Here is an 18,502-nt window from a genome sequence, read left to right as displayed (position 1 = left end):
AAGAGGGAGAAAGTGAGAGAGCAAGAGAATGAGAGACAGAACAAGAGCCAGCGAGAGAGAGCAAGAGAGAGAGTGATAGAGCGAGTGAGAGAGAGAGAGAGTGAAAGAGAGCTAGAGAGACAGAGCAAGAGAGTGAGAGAGACAGAGAAAGAGAAAGAGCGTGAGAGTGAGCGAGAGAGCGCACAAGAGGGTCAATAGCTTAGAAAAGGAAGGACAAACATTGACCAAAAAAAAAAAAAAAAAAATTCCTTAAATAATATAATTCATAAAGTGGGGGGAAAAAATCTCTTTCTTGCTATCTCTCTTTTGCTCTCTCTTGCTCTTGCAAGAAAAGTGCTGTCCAGTTTCTTTTTTAAATCATGGCCTTCAGCTAGAATAATAATTCTCAATTCATCTCTCCTAAATCTATTTTCCAGGTCAGTTGTTTTTCCAATGAGTTATTTTACATTTTCTTTTCTTTTCTTTTCTTTTTTCATTCTTTCAATTTTGTTTGTCTGACTCTTGATGTCTCATAGAATCACTAACTTTCACTTGCCCAATTCTAATTTTTAAAGATTTATTTTCTTCACTTTTTATAATTTCTTTTCTATTTACACAATTCTAGTTTGGTTTTTCTTTGATGGATTTTTTCCTCCACTTTACAAATTGTATTCTTTAAGGAATTGTTTTTGTTTTTTTTTTTTTTTCAATGTTTGTCCTTCCTTTTTTTCTAAGCTATTGACCTTCACATAACTCTCATTTCTTCCCCTGCCCCCAATTTTTCTTCTACCTCTTATTTGATTTTTGAATCCTTTTTGAATCTTCCAAGAAGATTTTTTTTGGTCTTAAGACTGATTCATATTCTTCTTTGAGCCTTCACATATAGGCATTTTGGTATTGTCCTCTTCAGAATTTGTGTTTTGACCTTTCCTGTTGCCATGGTAGCTTTCTATGGACAGAGCTCTTTTCTGTTTTTTGCTCATTTTTAGCTCATTTCATTATTTTTAAAGTTGAGTTTTGTTCCTGGGGCACAAGGGCAATGTCCTAACTTCTTATGTTGGGGACCAGAAATCTAGATATTGACTTTCTGTGCTATGGTTTCAGGTGCTAGCAGCTTAGCCTCTCAGTGAGGTGGCCTGGCCTAGTTGCACATGTTGTATAGAAGAAAGGAGAGGGTTTCCTGGGCTAGCAGTTTGCCTTATGTGCTGGTGTTAGAGGCCTCACAGTTGGCTTGCTGAGCCACTGGCCTAATAAGCCAGCATTGAGTTGCTTATTTGTGCTGTAGTTGAGTCTCCCACTGGTTTGCTCAGATACTACTTGAGCTGGATTGTAATCCTCCCTTTTTACTTTAGTGAAACAGGCCTTTCCTGCAATCCTTCTAAATTATCTTAAGCTAGAAAATTGTTTCACTCCATTTTTTTGTTGTTGTTGCTTTTGTTTCTCCAGAATCTATTCAGATATTTCATTTAATGTTGTTTTCAAAGGAAATTGGGGAAGAGCTCAGGCAACTTCCTGGCTTTTCTCCACCATTTTGGCTTTCATGGCACCTACAATTGAACACAGTATTTTAGGTCTAACTAGGAGGTGGTCCACTGTCATTTCTTGGGGATTCATTTTTTTTTCCACCAGAAAAATGTATGACCAAGAATAAAAAGGCCAATTACAAAGAGAGAAAGAAGGAAAACCAATGAAAAGCTGCATGGTTCATTGAAATCCACACAACATGAAAAGGATATTAGAAGAATTCCCAGAATGCTGGTTTAGGTCCCCTGTCAAATTTATAGGATAACATAGACCAATTTGACATAGAATGGGCAGACAAGGATAGGTTTTATCATTAGAGAGCTTACTCACATTGTAGACATCACAAATCCCATTGATCTCTCAAAGAAAGTTATTTTAACTTTGTTATTATGTTCATTACAAAAAGATACAAAGAAAGGAAAAAAAAAAAAAGGAAAAAAAACAGTTTCTATTCTCAAAGGTCTCAATCTAATAGGGAAGATTTTCTCATTAAACTCTCTAGGTCCTGGTTTCCACATCTGTAAAATGAAGGGGTTGAAATAAATGACCTCTGAGGTCCCTTTCATATCTATAATACCATGATTCTAATTCCCTAAACACAGAGCTTTTTCCATAGCATGGAAATTATTTGGGACTGAGAATTTTTATTTTTATTTTTTAATAGCATTTTATTTTTCCAAATATATGCAGATAGTTTTCAGCATTCACTTTTGCAAAACAATATGTTCCAAATTTTTCTCCTTATCCTACCCTTCTCCCAACCCTGACAGCAATCAGACATAATGTTAAATGTGCAATTCTTCTAAACATATTTCCATATTTGTCATGCTGCACCAGAAAAATCAAATAAAAAGGGGGAAAAATAAGAGAAAGAAAAAAAAAAAAAACAAAAAACAAGCAAACAATGACAACAAAAAGGTGACAATATTATGATCCACCTTCAGGGGAACAGAGCATTTTTAAAGTTAAAGACCATCTAGTCCAACCCCACTCCTTTTTTTGATGAGATAGCTAAAGTTTAGAAATTAAATGACCTACTAAATCTCACACAGTTAGTGCCAGAGCTGGGAATCAAACCCTATTTCTCTGAGTACTAATACATACTTGTACCAGTACCCCACACTGAAACCCTCTCATTTTAAAAAGTCTCAAAGGCTCCAAGAAGGGGAATGACTTTCCAAAGAATCCCAACAAATTTTTATTATAGTCAGGAGAAGACTGTCGATTCCTAATTTCTGCCTGTTTTTTATTGATTATTGATATCTTAAATTGGAAACCATGAGCCCACCCAAAGAGCTGTTTGACTTTAGGACTAAAGCAGCAGGAATCTAGAAGCAGGGAATCTTTTTTTATTAAAATGGTGACAGATGCCAAGTGGTCTGTGGTCTTATCCCATGCTTACTATTGAAAGCTAGGTAATCATAAGAGTTCTGGAAGGATGCCACATAGTTAAGTCATGTAAAGATAGCTCAGAGAAATCTTAACATAATTCCAACCCCAATCTAACCCAATCAACCCCTGGGCTACTGGTCTCAATGTGTTGGCATTGGATAAATTGCATAGCTTCTCTGTCCTCACAAGTTCTTTCCTTGTGGAGTAGAAAGACTCCTTTTCAAAACTGGCCATTTCTATGAATTTTTAAGTTATTTGGGCATTAGAGTGGGCCTCAGTAATGAGCGGGCTTTTCTTTATGTTCTAATTTAAAAGGGCCAAAACTAATGCAGCTTTCAAACTTCCCCACATGCCCCCTCAGCAAGGCCCCAGGGGTATTTCATTCCTTTGGCTTTAGCTGAATTGGCTGGAACTAATGCAGTCTTAACTTGAATAGCTTCCCCTAATGCAATCTTAATTGGGGTCCCTTTAACTCCTGCAGTCAATTTTCCTCTAAATTGACTTAAATTTCCAATCTGCTATGGGAACAGCATTCTCCTCAAGTTTGGAGTTTATAATAGTATTAACTTCTTGGGGAGTTCTTAGAATGGGGGAAGGTTAAAATATTCGGCGAGTATCAAAAGCATATTTTTGAGCCTCCTTGGAGAAAAGCATTGATAGACACTACTCAGTCATTTAATAAAATTCACCTCCTGGCACAAACTTCAGAATTAGCTTTCTTATGAAAGGGATTTTTTGGTAGGGATAAGGGAACCAGGGGCACAATCAAAAATACCAGAAAAAGTCCAGAAGCCTTACAGAGGATTTGTGTTCAGATGACTAGGAATCCCATCCTTATTCTGTCACTACTTGCATTACTTAAGGAAAGTCAGCTAGTCCTTTGGGCACTCAATGCCCTCATTTGTTAAGTGGACAAGGTGGCTTTGTTGTTTTTCATTGTTGAAACAACTTTTCAAAAACAATGAGTAGATGAAACATGTTTAGTTGATGAGAACAGGAATTGTTTTTTTCTTCACAATTCTAGTATATAACATGTTGCCTGACACAGTAAGTATCTAATACATGTTTGTTAAATGAACAGCCATTGAACTTATAGCCAAGTAATATCTGGATTTGAATCCCTTCTCAACACTTGTTTACTATGTGATCATTGGCAAATCATTTCATCTGAATTAATCTGTTGTTCATCTCTCTCTCTCTCTCTCTCTCTCTCTCTCTCTCTCTCTCTCTCTCTCTCTCTCTCTCTCTCTGTCTCTCTCTCTCTGTCTCTGTCTCTCTCTCTCTCTGTCTGTCTCTGTCTCTCTCTCTGTCTCTCTCTCTCTGTCTCTCTCTGTGTCTGTCTCTCTCTCTGTCTCTCTCTCTCTGTCTCTCTCTATCTGTCTGTCTCTCTCTCTGTCTCTGTCTGTCTCCATCTGTCTGTCTGTCTCTCTCTCTGTCTCTCTCTGTCTCTATCTCTCTCTCTCTCTCTCTCTCTCTCTCTCTCTCTCTCTCTCTCTCTCTCTCTCTCTCTGTGTGTGTGTGTGTGTGTGTGTGTGTCTCTGTCTGTCTCTCTCTCTCTGTCTCTCTCTCTGTCTCTCTCTCTCTCTGTGTCTCTGTCTCTGTCTGTCTCTCTCTCTCTGTCTCTCTCTGTCTCTGTCTCTGTCTCTCTCTTTCTTTTCTGGTCTGTAAAATAGTATTAATATTGCCTGAAGCGAAAATCAAATAAGAAAATGTATGTAAAAGTATTTTGGTTTCACCCTTTCAGAGCAAATCAGACTACATGTCCCTTTTAGGGTCCTAGAATCTAAGGGGTCAGATAATCTTTCTGTTCTTCAATTTTTATTTTTAGTTTCAAATTCTCTCCTTCCCTCTACTCCCCCTTCCACCCTTTGAGACATCAAGCAATATGATATCTATTAAATAGGTGAAGTAATTTTTTAAAAAATTTACACATTAATCAGGTTATAAAAAAAAAGAAAGAAAAATAAAGTGAAAGAAAATATACTTCAATATGCACTCATAATCTATCTGTTCTCTCTCTGTAGATGGTATTTTTCAACATGAATCCTTTGGAATCATCAGGGATCATTGTATTGATATGAATATCTAATCTTTGATTTTCATTATAATATTGCTATTATTGTGTATAGTGTTCTGTTCATTTCACTTTGTATCAGCACATATACACATCTTAATTGTTTTTTTCTAAAAACTATTCCATACATCATTTCTTAAAAGACATTAGTATGGCCTCACAATTATTTATATACTACAACTTGTTCAATAATTCCCCAATTGATAGGCATCCCTTCAATTTCCATTTCTTCATTACCCACAATAAGGACTGCTATATATATATATATATATATATATATATATATATATATATATATATATATATATATATATATATATATATATATATTTTTTTTTTTTTTTTTTTACCATGTGCTGCTTCTTCCTATTGCTTTAATCTGTTTGGGATGCAGACTTAGGAGTGGCTATTGCTATGTCAGAGGGTATGCACAGCTTTATAAAACATTGAACATAGTTCTGAATTGCTCTCCAGGATGGTTAGACCAATTTACAACTCTGCCTATAGTGGATTAGTATGCCTGTTTGGGAGGGAAGAGCATCTTTCTCTAAAGCTATTAATTTGAGCTCCCATTACAGTGTGTTTCCCCCACTACTAGCTGATAGTGATCAGCATCCCATTCCATATAACCAATTAATGTCAACTAGCTTTTACAAAGAGATTTTTACTGCTCAGTTAGAACTCAAAAATCATTCCTCTAGATTTAGTACTGGAGTTACAGATCAGAACACTAAGTGTGGACCCCACTCTTGGTTACTCATCCATTGCTTGTAAGAACATTCAATCCCTGTTCTCCTTTACCTAAAAGTAAAAAGGAATGAACAAAAGAACCTGTGTTCTTGGCTTCATGTTAGATCCAAGAGAGATGGCCTGAGGCTCCTTATCCAATCAGTCACTCATCCTTCTCCACCAGCAGCAAATCCAGAAAGGATCTGTTCCAAGAAACAGGTCTTGGCTGACTATTGCCTTTTTAAATATACCCCAGTTCCATATACACAGCCAATCAACAGACCTCCGCTTTATCATGTAGCTAATAGACCAAAACCAGTTATAGAATGTTTTAGCCTACTCCAAAGTTCACACAGGGATTGCATCAGCTGAGAACTCCACTTATGCTCATGAGGACTGGACTTTTTGGCCAGACCTCTGTTATACTAAAAAGCTTTAAATAAGTGTCAGCTCTCATTGCCCTATTCAAAATATGTCTCTGACTATAAAATAACTGAGGCTGCCAAGAGGTTTTTAGAGAATGAGCAGAGTTTGTTTTTAGCAAATAAAGTAGAATTCATGTCAGACTGAGACTAATCTCCTTCATACAAGTCACATTATGTGTAGCTCCAGACATTTTTTTTTAAATTTATAATTTATTTTGCAAGGCAATTGTGGTTAAGTGGTTTGCCTAGGGTCACACAGCTAGCAAGTATTAAAAGTCTGAAGTCAAATTTGAACTCTGGTCCTCCTTACTCCAGGGCCAGTGCTCTATCTACTTTGCCATCTAGCTGCCCCTTCAGACATTTTTTATATCCTCTCTGGAGAGTACCTTCATAGTTAGTTTCTAGATCATGCAAGACCATCAACCTGATTTATATTATATGTGCTGGGTTTGAAACCCAGGGATCTGATTCAAGTTCCAGCTCTGTGATTTACTATGTGATTTTAGAAAAGTCATTTAACTTCTCTGCCCTCTCTTTCCTCAAATGTGAAATCAGAGGACTGGAAAATTGAACTTAGAGATCCTTTCCAGTTCTAAACCAATATAACCAGAAGAAATGATGAATAATTGGATCATCCACTTCATTCCCTAAAGGAGATATCAGATGACTTTAAATTATTTCCAAAATAGCTAGTGGGTTTGTAAAATACTTTACAAATATTTTCTCATTATTTCCTTTATAACAACCCTGGGAGGATATAAATCCAGCTTCAATGGAGGATTTTTTTTTCCTTCTGATGAAGAGATTCCAAAAAATTTGCCACAAGCTCTAGAGGCCTCTCCACAAGAAGAGGCCTAATAAAGTTTGCAGCAAAGCCTGTACAACTGGAATTGGTGCTTTCATATCATTCCTAGAGGGGCCCAACTATAAAGGAGAAAATATTTATTTTATGGGATCATAGATACAGAATTGAAGGAAACCTTTAAAATCATCTATTTGCCTTATTTTACAGACAAGGAAACTAACTGCAGTCTAGAAAGTGAAATGGATTGGCTTAAGTCAGTATTCCAACCCAGGTTCTCAGAATCCAGATTTGGCCAAATACCTCTCTTATGGGTATTTCTGATAAGTTTCTACAAGTTCCATTACTGGTTCTCCTAACTATGCTTCCAAACGATGCAAGGTATAATCTGCCCAATACTAAAGTCTCAAATTGTAGCTTTGTTTTTTAATTGAATTTAACAAAAAGGATTTTTAGTTTTAAAGTTTGTATTTTGTGTTATCCACAAATACCATGCTTAAGTTTCATTGAGTTTTAGTTTCTTTAGTTTGATGATTATAAAAGAATATAAATGCTTGCCTTAAAATAAATAAGTAAACTCTCCTGAGTATACATACTAATGAAATGTGCCACATATGCTTATGTTTGTCACAAAAATCAATCAAATGTCTTTATAATCCTGTCCCGAAAAGCAAGATGCATACTCCACTGGTCTCATGAGTGACCCCAGGGAATGAGGTGCTTTAAAAGCAAAATTAAAAACAATCTTTCTTTGTACTAATTCATATAAGCATTGAGCCATTGTTCAAGAGTCCATCAATGGAAAAGCCAAAACCAATGGATTTTTATATAATGTGCTTTGAATGGTGCCATCTACAACCTTCTTCAACCCAAACATATCCCCTACTTTTCTGAGGTATTACAGAAAGAGCTTTGGAGTGGGAATCACAGGATGAGGATTTGGGTTTAATTCAACAACTTATTAGCTGGGTGGTCATAGGCAAGTTGTTTCCTCTCTTTGGTCTCCCCTGTAAGAAGGTGATAACATGTATCACTAACTTTCTAAGGATTTTGTAGGGATGGAAATCAGAAAAAATGATGTATATGAAGAAATTTTAAATTATTAAGAGCTATATAAATATGATTTCATCTATCCTTTATTGGAGAGTTTATGATTAGAGAACAGTTTTTCAATTAATATATACGTTATAATTATTAGATATTAAATATTTGCATGAATTTGGCTTTGGGATTCTATTTAATCTAACTAAACAAAAGAGTCAAGAGTCAGAGAGGAGTAAAATTATGGGGTGGTATGACTCTAGGCAAGTCACTTATGCTCTCACAGCTACCAGACAATTCTTTAAGACCATGAACTAAAGATTTTCATAGGTAGGAGTTTTCTTCTTGAGAGGTGTCAAATTGGATTCCCAATCAGGAAAAACAACAACCAGGATTGCCAAAATGAATCAAAATGTAATTGAAAAATATTTGGCAATATTGGTGGACTTGTGAATACATCCAGCCATTCTGGAGAGCAATTTGGAGCTATGCTCAAAAAGTTATCAAACTGTGCATACCCTTTGAACCAGCAGTGTTACTACTGGGCTTAAATCCCAAAGAGATCTTGAAGACGGGAAAGGGAGCTATATGTGCAAGAATGTTTGTGGCAGCCCTCTTTATAGTGGCCAGAAATTGGAAACTAAATGGATGGCCATCAATTGGAGAATGGCTGAATAAATTCTGATATATAAATGTTATGGAATATTATTGTTCTATAAGAAATGACAGCAGGATGATTTCAGAGAATCCTGGAGAGATTTATATGAACTGATGCTGAGAGAACTCTAGGAGAAGACCATGGACCACTACATAGAATTCCCAATCCCTCTAATTTTGTCTGCATTTTGGATTTCCTTCACAGGCTAATTGTACACTATTTCAAAGTCTGATTCTTTTTGTACAGCAAAACAACTGTTTGGACATGTATACATATATTGTATTTAATTTATACTTTAACATATTTAACATGTATTGGTCAACCTGCCAACTGGAGAGGAGGGGAAGGAGGGGAAAAATTAGAACAAAAGGTTTGGCAATTGTAAATGTTGTAAAATTACTCATGCATTTATCTGGTAAATAAAAACTATTAAAAATATTTGGCAAAATAAACAAAAGTATAATAGATCAATTTAATTTGTGATTTTCTAAGCCAATATGAGGCCAACAGAGATAAGTTTCTATTTTATTTTGCTACTATGACCCTAAACTAATGAATCCAGTATATGTAAATATATACACTCATATCTACATGTATGTATATTATGGATTCACATAAACATTTATTTATAGTATATATGCATAAATATATATATAAATTTTATATAAATCTACATATAATTTCTATATGAATAGATGGATAGATAGATAGATAGATAGATAGATAGATAGATAGATAACATGATTGCTCTAGCCCTACTTTCTTAAGGATTATTACATGTTAATCTTTTCTCCTAACAGCTAAGATGTGAGCTTGCTTTCTATCTGAAGTGTCATAGAGGAGAAATTATTCCCAAGAGGGAGAAGTATTTGTTTTTGCTATATCTTTGAAGAATCATTTTAGAAAAGTTAATCTCATAATAAGTAGTTTAATGAAATGGGGGTGCTTCTCATGAGGTCTCTGAAATGGGGAGACACAGTTAGTAGAGGTATGAGTCAGTAGCAGAGAAAAGAGATTTTTTTTTTCAATTCTCTTAGGGTAATGCTCACACCAAGCTCTCATCTTAGCTCAGTACATAGCATTAGTCACACCAAGTTCAAGTCCAAAGCCAAGCTAGATTAACATACCAGTTTCTTGCTTATCAGGCCTGCTGAGCGGGCTGTAACATATGGCCTGAATTTCTAGACTCCTGGATCCTAGTTTGGATTCGAGACTACATTCCATGCATTGTTTACCATGTGGTTGAGAGCAGCCTTAGCCCACTTGCTTCATAGTGAGAACTGTCAATATCTTTAAAATTTCTTGCTTGAGTATCCTCTGGACTTTTGCAGCTTTCCTTCTGAGAATGAAGAATTCTGAGAGTGACAAACTTTCATTACACACATACATACATTCATATATACATACTTACACATATAGGGAAGGAGAAACAAAGGGAGAGAGAGACAGAGGCAGAATTAAACTAGAGCCCTTGCCTTCATGGAGTTTATAATTGAACTGGGAAGATAAGACACAAGTATGAATAATAATGTAAGAATGAGATTTGATTTTGACAATAGCCTCACTCTGACCCTTTCTCCACAGGTTCAATTACCATTATCATGAAAGACAGAAAGCAATCAACAGACTCTACAAAAGGTAGAAGAAAAATGTCATCAAACTTTGGTGAAAGGAGAAATCCAGTTGAAGATTTCAAAGAAATCTGTATGGAAGAATTGCTATTAGAACTGGAGATTTAAACAGAGATTGAATTTCAAATAATTGAGAAAGAATAAAAAGAAGGCATTCATGATCAATTAGTAAATAAAACTAAATAACTTGTTTTGAGGGGTAGAGGAGGTAGATAATGAGAAAAATCTAAAATAGAAATTCTTGGGGAAAACCAACTACAATTATAATAATAGTTAACATATCATTTTTACTATGTGTCAGGCACTTTGCTAAGGGCTTTACAATTATTACCTCATGTGACCCTCACAACAACCCTGGGAAATAGGTGCTATTATTATTCCAGTTTTACAGATGAGAAAACTGAGTCAAACAGGGGCTAAGTGATTTGCATAGAGTTAAATGACTAATAAATATCTGACACTACATTTGAACATAGGTCTTCCTGACTCTAAGCCCAGTGCTATATACACTGAGCTAACTAGCTGCTTTCTAAGCAAACAAGGCTTAAGTGAATTTTTCAAGGTCACACATGCTAGCAACAAGGGTTTGAGGTCAGATTGGAATCAAGAAGATCTGAATTTAAATCTAGTCTCAGATACTTGTTAGCTATCTAACTCTGGGCAAGTCACTTAGCCCCTGTTTGCCTTCCTTGTAATGAAAGTCCACCAGGATTCACACTCCTCCCTGAGGGACTGAGGTCTGTCAGCACAGTGGTGGGAAGCCTATTGTGGGAGGGGGTAGCATATGGGAATATTGTGGGATAAGGAATTATGAGGATAGAATAACAATGTTTGACACAAGTTCAGAAATTGGTTATTGCAGGGAAGTGACATATATAAATTTTTCTCAGTCTTGACCCTTCTTGATCTCACTACATCTTTGACATTGTTGATTACCTCTTTTCCTAGATACTCCTTCTTTCTATGTTTTTGGGATACAACTCATTCCTAATTCATCTCCTACTAATCTGAATGCTCTTTCTTTTCTTTCTCTCTTTCTCTCTCTCTCTCTTTCTCTCTCTCTCTCTCTTTCTCTCTCTCTCTCTCTTTCTCTCTCTCTCTCTTTCTTTCTTTCTTTCTTTCTTTCTTTCTTTCTTTCTTTCTTTCCTTTCTTTCTTTCTTTCTTTCTTTCTTTCTTTCTTTCTTTCTTTCTTTCTTTCTTTCTTTCTTTCTTTCTTTCTTTCTTTCTCTTCTTTCTTTCTTTCTTTCTTTCTTTCTTTCTTTCTTTCTTTCTTTCTTTCTTTCTTTCTTTCTTTCTTCTTTCTTTTTTTCCCTGATGCAATTGGGATAAAATGACTTGCCTAGGATCACACAGCTAGGACGTGTTAAGTATTTGAGGCCACATTTGAACTCAGGTCCTCCTTACTTCAGGGTTGGTGCTCTATCTATCCATGGTGAATGCTCTTTCCCAGTCTCCATTGCCCAATCTTCAGTCAGGTCACAGTCACTAATCTGTAGTATTTGAAGTGGCTCTATTCTGGGTTTTCTTCTCTTTCCCCTGTATGTTGGTAATCTCATGAGCTTCCATGAAATCAATTATTATTTCATATTTATAATTCTCAAAGCTACTTCTCCAGCTCTAACCTCTTGGCTGATCTCTAGTCTCCCATCTCCAACTGCCTTTCACACATTTCAAAATGGATTTCCAGTAGACAACTTAAACTCATCATGTCTAAAACTGAACTCATTATTTTTTCCTCCCCATTTCTAAACTTTCCTATTACTCTTGAGGTCACCATTATCTAGCCAGGCCCCCATGCTAGCAATATGAGTGTCATTTGACTCTTCACTATCACTTATCCACACCGCCCCATACCAATCCAATCTTTTGCCAAAACTTAAGAGATTTAACTTTTGCAATATTCAATATTTCTCAAATTTACTTCTTTTCTTCTCCCATACCACTATCATGCTGGTCCAGGCCCTCACATCATTATGCCTGGGCTATTGCAATATGCCACTGGTTGGTATAACTGTCACAATTTTTCTTCACTCCAGTTCATTTTTTACTCAGACAGCAAAATGATTTCCTAAAGTTTGACCATATCATCCCTTACTCAAAATAAATAAATTCCAGTTTCTCTCTATTATGCCCAATATTCCATTCAAAATCCTCTGAGTTCAAAGCTCTTCCTAAACTATCTCTCTCCTACCATCTTTCTAGTCTTTTTATACCTTAAACCTCATCACATATTCTTTGGTTCACTGACACTGGCCTCCTTTCTGTTCTTTGAACAAGATACTCCATTTCTCCCCACTAAACATTTTCTCTGGCTGTCCCCCATACTTCCTCCAAATATCTACCTTCTGACAAACTTCAAGTTAAATTCCTACTTTCCACAGGAAATTCCTTCCACTTCCTTTTAATTCTAGTACCTCTAATGATTATTTTTTTAAATTCTATACATAACTTGTTTGTACAGTGTGTTGTCTATATCATTAGTTTGTAAGCTCCTTGAAGCAAGAACTATCTTTTGCCTCTTTTTACAAACCCAATGCCTAACACATAGCTGGCGCTTAATAAATATTTATTGCTATAGACCCCTTCTAAGAAAAAGATATTTAAATATATAAAATAAGAAACATAGCATCATGAAGGAAATCAATTACATCAAAATGCAATTACAAAAAATTAATATTCAATGACTCCCTGAAGGGAGAACCTCCAAATTAAGAACCTTTGCCCTAAAATTGTACTTCAAATAATGAAAATACATAGTCTCCACTTTGCAAGCTACTAAGCTATTACAACCTATTCATTTTGTAGGTGAATAAACAAATACAGAATTAAAATGCCTTTTTGAAGGTCACAAGTGAGTCATTAAGCTAAACTTGTTCTCAGAACTTAATGAAAATACAATGTATCCATATTTTCTTTTGTATCTCTACCCTAACCTTTATGAAATGGTACTGACTCAAGGACTTGTGAACAGAGTAAGGGACCAGTAATGGCTCCTCCTGAGGTCCCTCCATCTATTTCCTTCTTTCTAAAGAACACCTAGGCATCTTGCTCTCCCTAGAAGAGAACTCTTCCCTGTGGCTATATCAACACATTCAGCTTCTGAGGGACAAGGGAGAAACCATTTTGTGAACTCCCATCAAGATAAGATTGATTTCTGATTAAAAAAAAAAAAAAAAAAAAAAAAGTATTTTGTAGATAAACCCTCAACAGAGTGCCTCCAATGTTATCTTGATCCAACAAAATCCTTAGAGCCACCTTGACAGTTTCCAATCAAAATTTATATCACTCATAACACCTGGCGTTATATATTGCATATATTTTAATCAGTCAATGATATGTGGTTCCACTGGTATAATATGATCCACTTTCGACAACTCATAACAAAACCCATCTAGTATAATGGATAATAAGTCTTAAGGAGTTTCTGCAACTCAAAGAAGGTATATGTTACATAGGGTCACATAGCTGATCAGTCAGTACCTTCTATATATGAATCACTGGGTGAGGCTCTGGAGATACAAGTCAAAAATAATACCCAGTTTCAAGAAACTTGGTCTCACTGGTAAGTATCTCAGGCAAAATTTAAGCCTTGGTCTTCTCCAGTCCAAGTCAGAAAAGGTGCTCAACAACTTGGTCAAGATTGAATTCTCTGCTGGAGATATATATATATATATATATATATATTACAAAATTATGTATAATATAATATATGACATATAATAATTATATATTATAATATATAATAATTAGCATATTATATTATAATAATTGATATATTATATTTTTGCAACACTTTATAGTTTACGAAGTTCTAGTGAGAAAACTTTAGGTCTTCATAATAAGCCTATTATATGTTCATTACTATTCCCATTTTCTGTATAAGAAAACTGAAATTCAGGCTTTGACTTGTCAAAGATCATCACACAGTACTTAGTTGGAGAGTCAAGATGTCAGCATAGGTCTTCTGATTTCAAATTTAATGTTTTTTCTATTTACTTCACTTCAGATTCAAACTAGGTAAGCCTTTTGCAGAATGAATTCAATGAGGCATAAAAACATTTTTTCCCTATTAAAAGTCCATTAAGTCAAGTCTCTTTCTAGTTTTGTAGAATCCTATCATCCAGTATTCGCACACACACACACACACACACACACACACACACACACACAAACACACACACAAACATACACTCTTACTGCAAGTCAAAATCCAAAACGAGAGCCAAGAATAGATAATACATGTTACACTGTAAGGAACACTGACTTTGGAAGCAAAGTCTGGATCTTTCCTTTCATTTCCCTATGCTTCCTAGGAGACAGATCATAGAATTTGGGAGTTCAAAGAATGTCCAATGTTGGTGGAAATTTGAGGGGGGAGGGCGAAGAAGGGGGGGTATGTTGTTAAGAATTTTCAGAAGTAAATAGGGGAGTTAGTGCTTTTATACTAGAAGGAAAAAGGAGTCCCTGGGGTTAACTAAAATGATAAGATCCTAGATTCAAAGAGTTGTGTGTTTAAAGGAAAGCAATATATTTCATCAAAATGATGGATTTAAAATCAGGAGAGATCTGGATTTGAATCCCTCTGACACTTTCTGGCTGGAAAATCCAGGACAATTGATTTAACCTCCCTAAGCCTTAGTTTCCTCATCTATATAGGAGATAATATTTAAATAATTTACCTCACTGGGATATTGTAAGTGAAAGACTCCATGAATTCTGAAGCACTATAGAAATGAAGAATTGTGAACAGAGTTATATGAATATAAAGGAAGACTATTGTGCAGGAAAAAAAAAATAATGAAATGTATAGTTTCAGAGAAACATGCACTTGAATGAGCTGATATGGAGTGAAGTGAGTTGAACTAGAAAAACAATTTATGTCTGATAAGAACATTATTTAAAAAAAATAATTTTGAGACTTCATAACTCTGATCTATGCAATGATCAACCATGGTTCCATAAGACCAAAAATAAAAAATGTTGCCCATCTCCTGGAACAGATGTGATGTATTAAATGCACACAATTTTTGCACTCCTTTTTGGCCATGGACAATTTAAGATTTTTTTTTACTATAAAATTGTTACAAGGACAGTTTCCACTATCATCTTACCCAAGTGGGAGAAGGATATGAAAAAAAGAGAAAATAATTTTAATTTAAAATTATTTTAAAAGAAATGAGAGCTACTACTATTTATTTAATTAATATTTTGGAAAACAATTTAGAATTATGTAAATAAGTAACTAAAATGTCTGAACTCTTTGATTAAAGATTACATAAGCTTATTTCCCCAAGGAGGTCATTGAAAACAGAGAAGCATAAACAGAGAGACAGATAGACAGATATAGAAATAGACCTATATACATATAGGAAGATATGTATATTTATATATATATATATGTATAACAGATTTAGTCACTTATTTTGATCCCTACTTAATCAACTCCAATGTCGTCTTATTGCCTCTAGGATCAAATATAAACTATTCTCTTTACTTTTTAAAGCCTGTCATAATCTGGTCTCAGCCTATCTTTCCAGCCTTCTTGGACATTATTCCATCTCCTATATACTTTGATCTAGCCAACATGGCTTCCATTTCCCCCATCTATGCTTTGTATTGGCCATCCTACATATCTGGAATGCACTTCTTTCTTAACTCTACTTCATAAGAGTTCATACCTTTTTGTAATATGAAGTTTAGGCACCGACTTCTGAAGTTCCAAATGCTAATGTTCTCTCTCCAGGACTATCTTTTACTTATCTGTCTTACACACACACACACAAAACATGCACATATACTTTGAAGTCAGTTATAGAAGTCAGGGATAGAAATAAAAAAAAAAAAATTAAAAGTTCCTTCTACTTACTCCCTAATAAGCAATTAACCTCAATTTCAAAGAAATCCCAAATTTTGAGATAGATTTGTGTATATACACCAATATTTACATATGTGTATATATAAGTTGATATATATGCATATGCATTTGGAAGTGCAAAAGTGGAGGAAATAAATAGTAGATACAAAATATAAAAATATAGAATCTTAATACATGTCAATATATTTTTTCATTAGAATTTTTTACATTACATTAGAATGTAAGCTTATTTCAGATAGGGATTGTTTCATTCCTTGTCCTCGTATCCCCAAGCATAACATATTGTTTTGCACATAGTATGTACTTAAAACACTCTAGTTGAGTGAATGAGTGTTTCTATATATGCCCAGGACAGTCTGGGCACAGAAAAGATTTCAAGAGGAATAAGAACATTAAGTTCTTATCATTTCCTCCATTGGATTCTTTCTCTGATAACTTTGTGTTGTTGGCACTTAACTCCAAGTTCTCAAAGTCTTTGCTAGCAGTACCCAAGCTCTGTTAGTTCCTACCAAGCTGAAAAAGATTCAGTTTCAAGTTCAGGACTATATGAAACATATGCATGCATTGACAAGGTCAGTCTATCTAATTACAAAGAAATTCACTACAAGAAGGCTGGTCACTAGGGAATGAATTTATTTTTGGTTAGAACAACCTCTGAAACTGTTTATTGAGTCAGGGTAGAATTGTGTCTCACATTGGTGGAGGACTCAACAAGGTCAATGAATCCCCAGATTGAAGTATTAAAGATGATGGTTTATTTACCTAACATAGTATAATTCATACTATACATTCTTCATAGTTAGTCAACAAACTAACAGGTGAATTATGAAGGGAATACTTTAGCAATCAACTATTGCTTTGGGATTGACATTCTTTTCTCTGATGCAGATCAAAATTCATTTATACCCTTAAAGATGGCTGTTAAGTGTTTCTGTGAACAAATGAGGACTGAAAAGATGAAATGATTTGTCCATAGTAACCTAGGACCAGTGGCAAATGAAAAGTTGCCTATTATAATAGAAAAAAGGCTGGATTTGGAATGGAGAGATTGGAATGGAGATTCTGATACTTTTTAGCTCCATAAAGGTGAACATGTCACTTGACTTTGAGTTTTCTCATCTTTAAAATGGAGATAATAATATTTGTACTACCTATTTAATAAGATTGTTGAAGATAAAGAGACTGGAGACTTTAACATAAAAGAGCCAGGATTCAAATCCAAAATGATATTGCCAAGTTTAAATGATAAGTGAAAATACAATGATGTTTATTAGAGATAATTACAAAGACTTATATAGAGGTTCAAATAAATCACTTTCATATGAACACCATATATAACTATAGAGTAGTTTTTTTCTGAATATTATATGGGGATTTTCATGGATTTTAAGTTTAATATGAATCAATAATGTGATATGGTAGCCAAGAAAGCTTAAATAATCTTAGGCTACATGAGGGTATACCATCTAATGGAATGTTTATTTTCAGTGCAATCAACAAAGCTTTATTGCATACCTACTACAAGGCAGGCATTGTATTAGGTGCTTGAAATACAGATACAAAGAATAAAGCAATTTCAATTTATAATGAATCTACAAATGCATAGAACAATATTGATATAAATAGAAATTTGGTATAAAATGACTGAAGCATAAAAAGCAAATATTCAAACTTTGGTCCTTTAATTTTAACTTAAGTGCTCATTCCCACCATAGTGCATTCCTAGAGCAGGATACTGATGTGAAATAAGGATAAGAAAGAAAAACAAAACCAACTATGGAGACCCTGGAACATCTTTTTGAAGAACTGAGAGTAAGGGCTTCAAATCAGGAATAAGGTTTCCTGCAGGTTCTTTCATTTGATATACTCCTTTAAGTCAAAGTTAGAAAGGTGGGAAGAAAGAAAAAGAAATAACAGAGGAAGGAATGAAGGGATGAAGGAACAAAGGAAGGAGAAAAAAGAGAAAAGAGAGAAAGAAATGTAGAGAAAAGAGAGGGAGAGGGAGGAGAGAGAGGCAGAGAGAGAGAGAGAGAGAGAGAGAGAGAAACAAATTCTTACCTTATCTCCAAGAACTAGACCTACAGATTATAAAGATTATTATTATAATTAGAACTACTAGATTATGAAGCATTCATTGAGTCAGCTTCAGCTACGTTAATATTCCTTTTACTCTTAAGAAATCAACTCTGCACTAGCCTAGACTTGGGTATAAACATCTAATCAACATGTGGTCAAGGAGGAAGTTGAATTCTTGCCTGACAGAAACTCTTCTCCCTGTCTATACTATAAATGGACTAAATTAGTTGCCCTCCAACAGTTCTGCTTGGAATAATATTGATATCCATTCAAATTACAGATTGTGCCTATGGGG

At 34.9% G+C, this 18,502-nt stretch overlaps 1 long non-coding RNA gene across 1 annotated transcript in view; it reads left to right on the top strand.

Moving 5' to 3' along the window:
• The window catches only part of LOC141552739 (uncharacterized), a 21,096-nt gene extending 10,696 nt beyond the window's left edge, over positions 1 to 10,400 (top strand). The window contains exon 3 of the long non-coding RNA XR_012485242.1: positions 10,209 to 10,400. This is a non-coding gene — a long non-coding RNA (uncharacterized LOC141552739). The remainder of the gene's footprint in view (positions 1 to 10,208) is intronic.
• Positions 10,401 to 18,502: the final 8,102 nt, after the last annotated feature.

The sequence above is a fragment of the Sminthopsis crassicaudata genome, chromosome 1, assembly GCF_048593235.1.
Source record: "Sminthopsis crassicaudata isolate SCR6 chromosome 1, ASM4859323v1, whole genome shotgun sequence".
NCBI lineage: Eukaryota > Metazoa > Chordata > Mammalia > Dasyuromorphia > Dasyuridae > Sminthopsis > Sminthopsis crassicaudata.
This window is presented reverse-complemented; position numbering and strand designations above follow the sequence as displayed.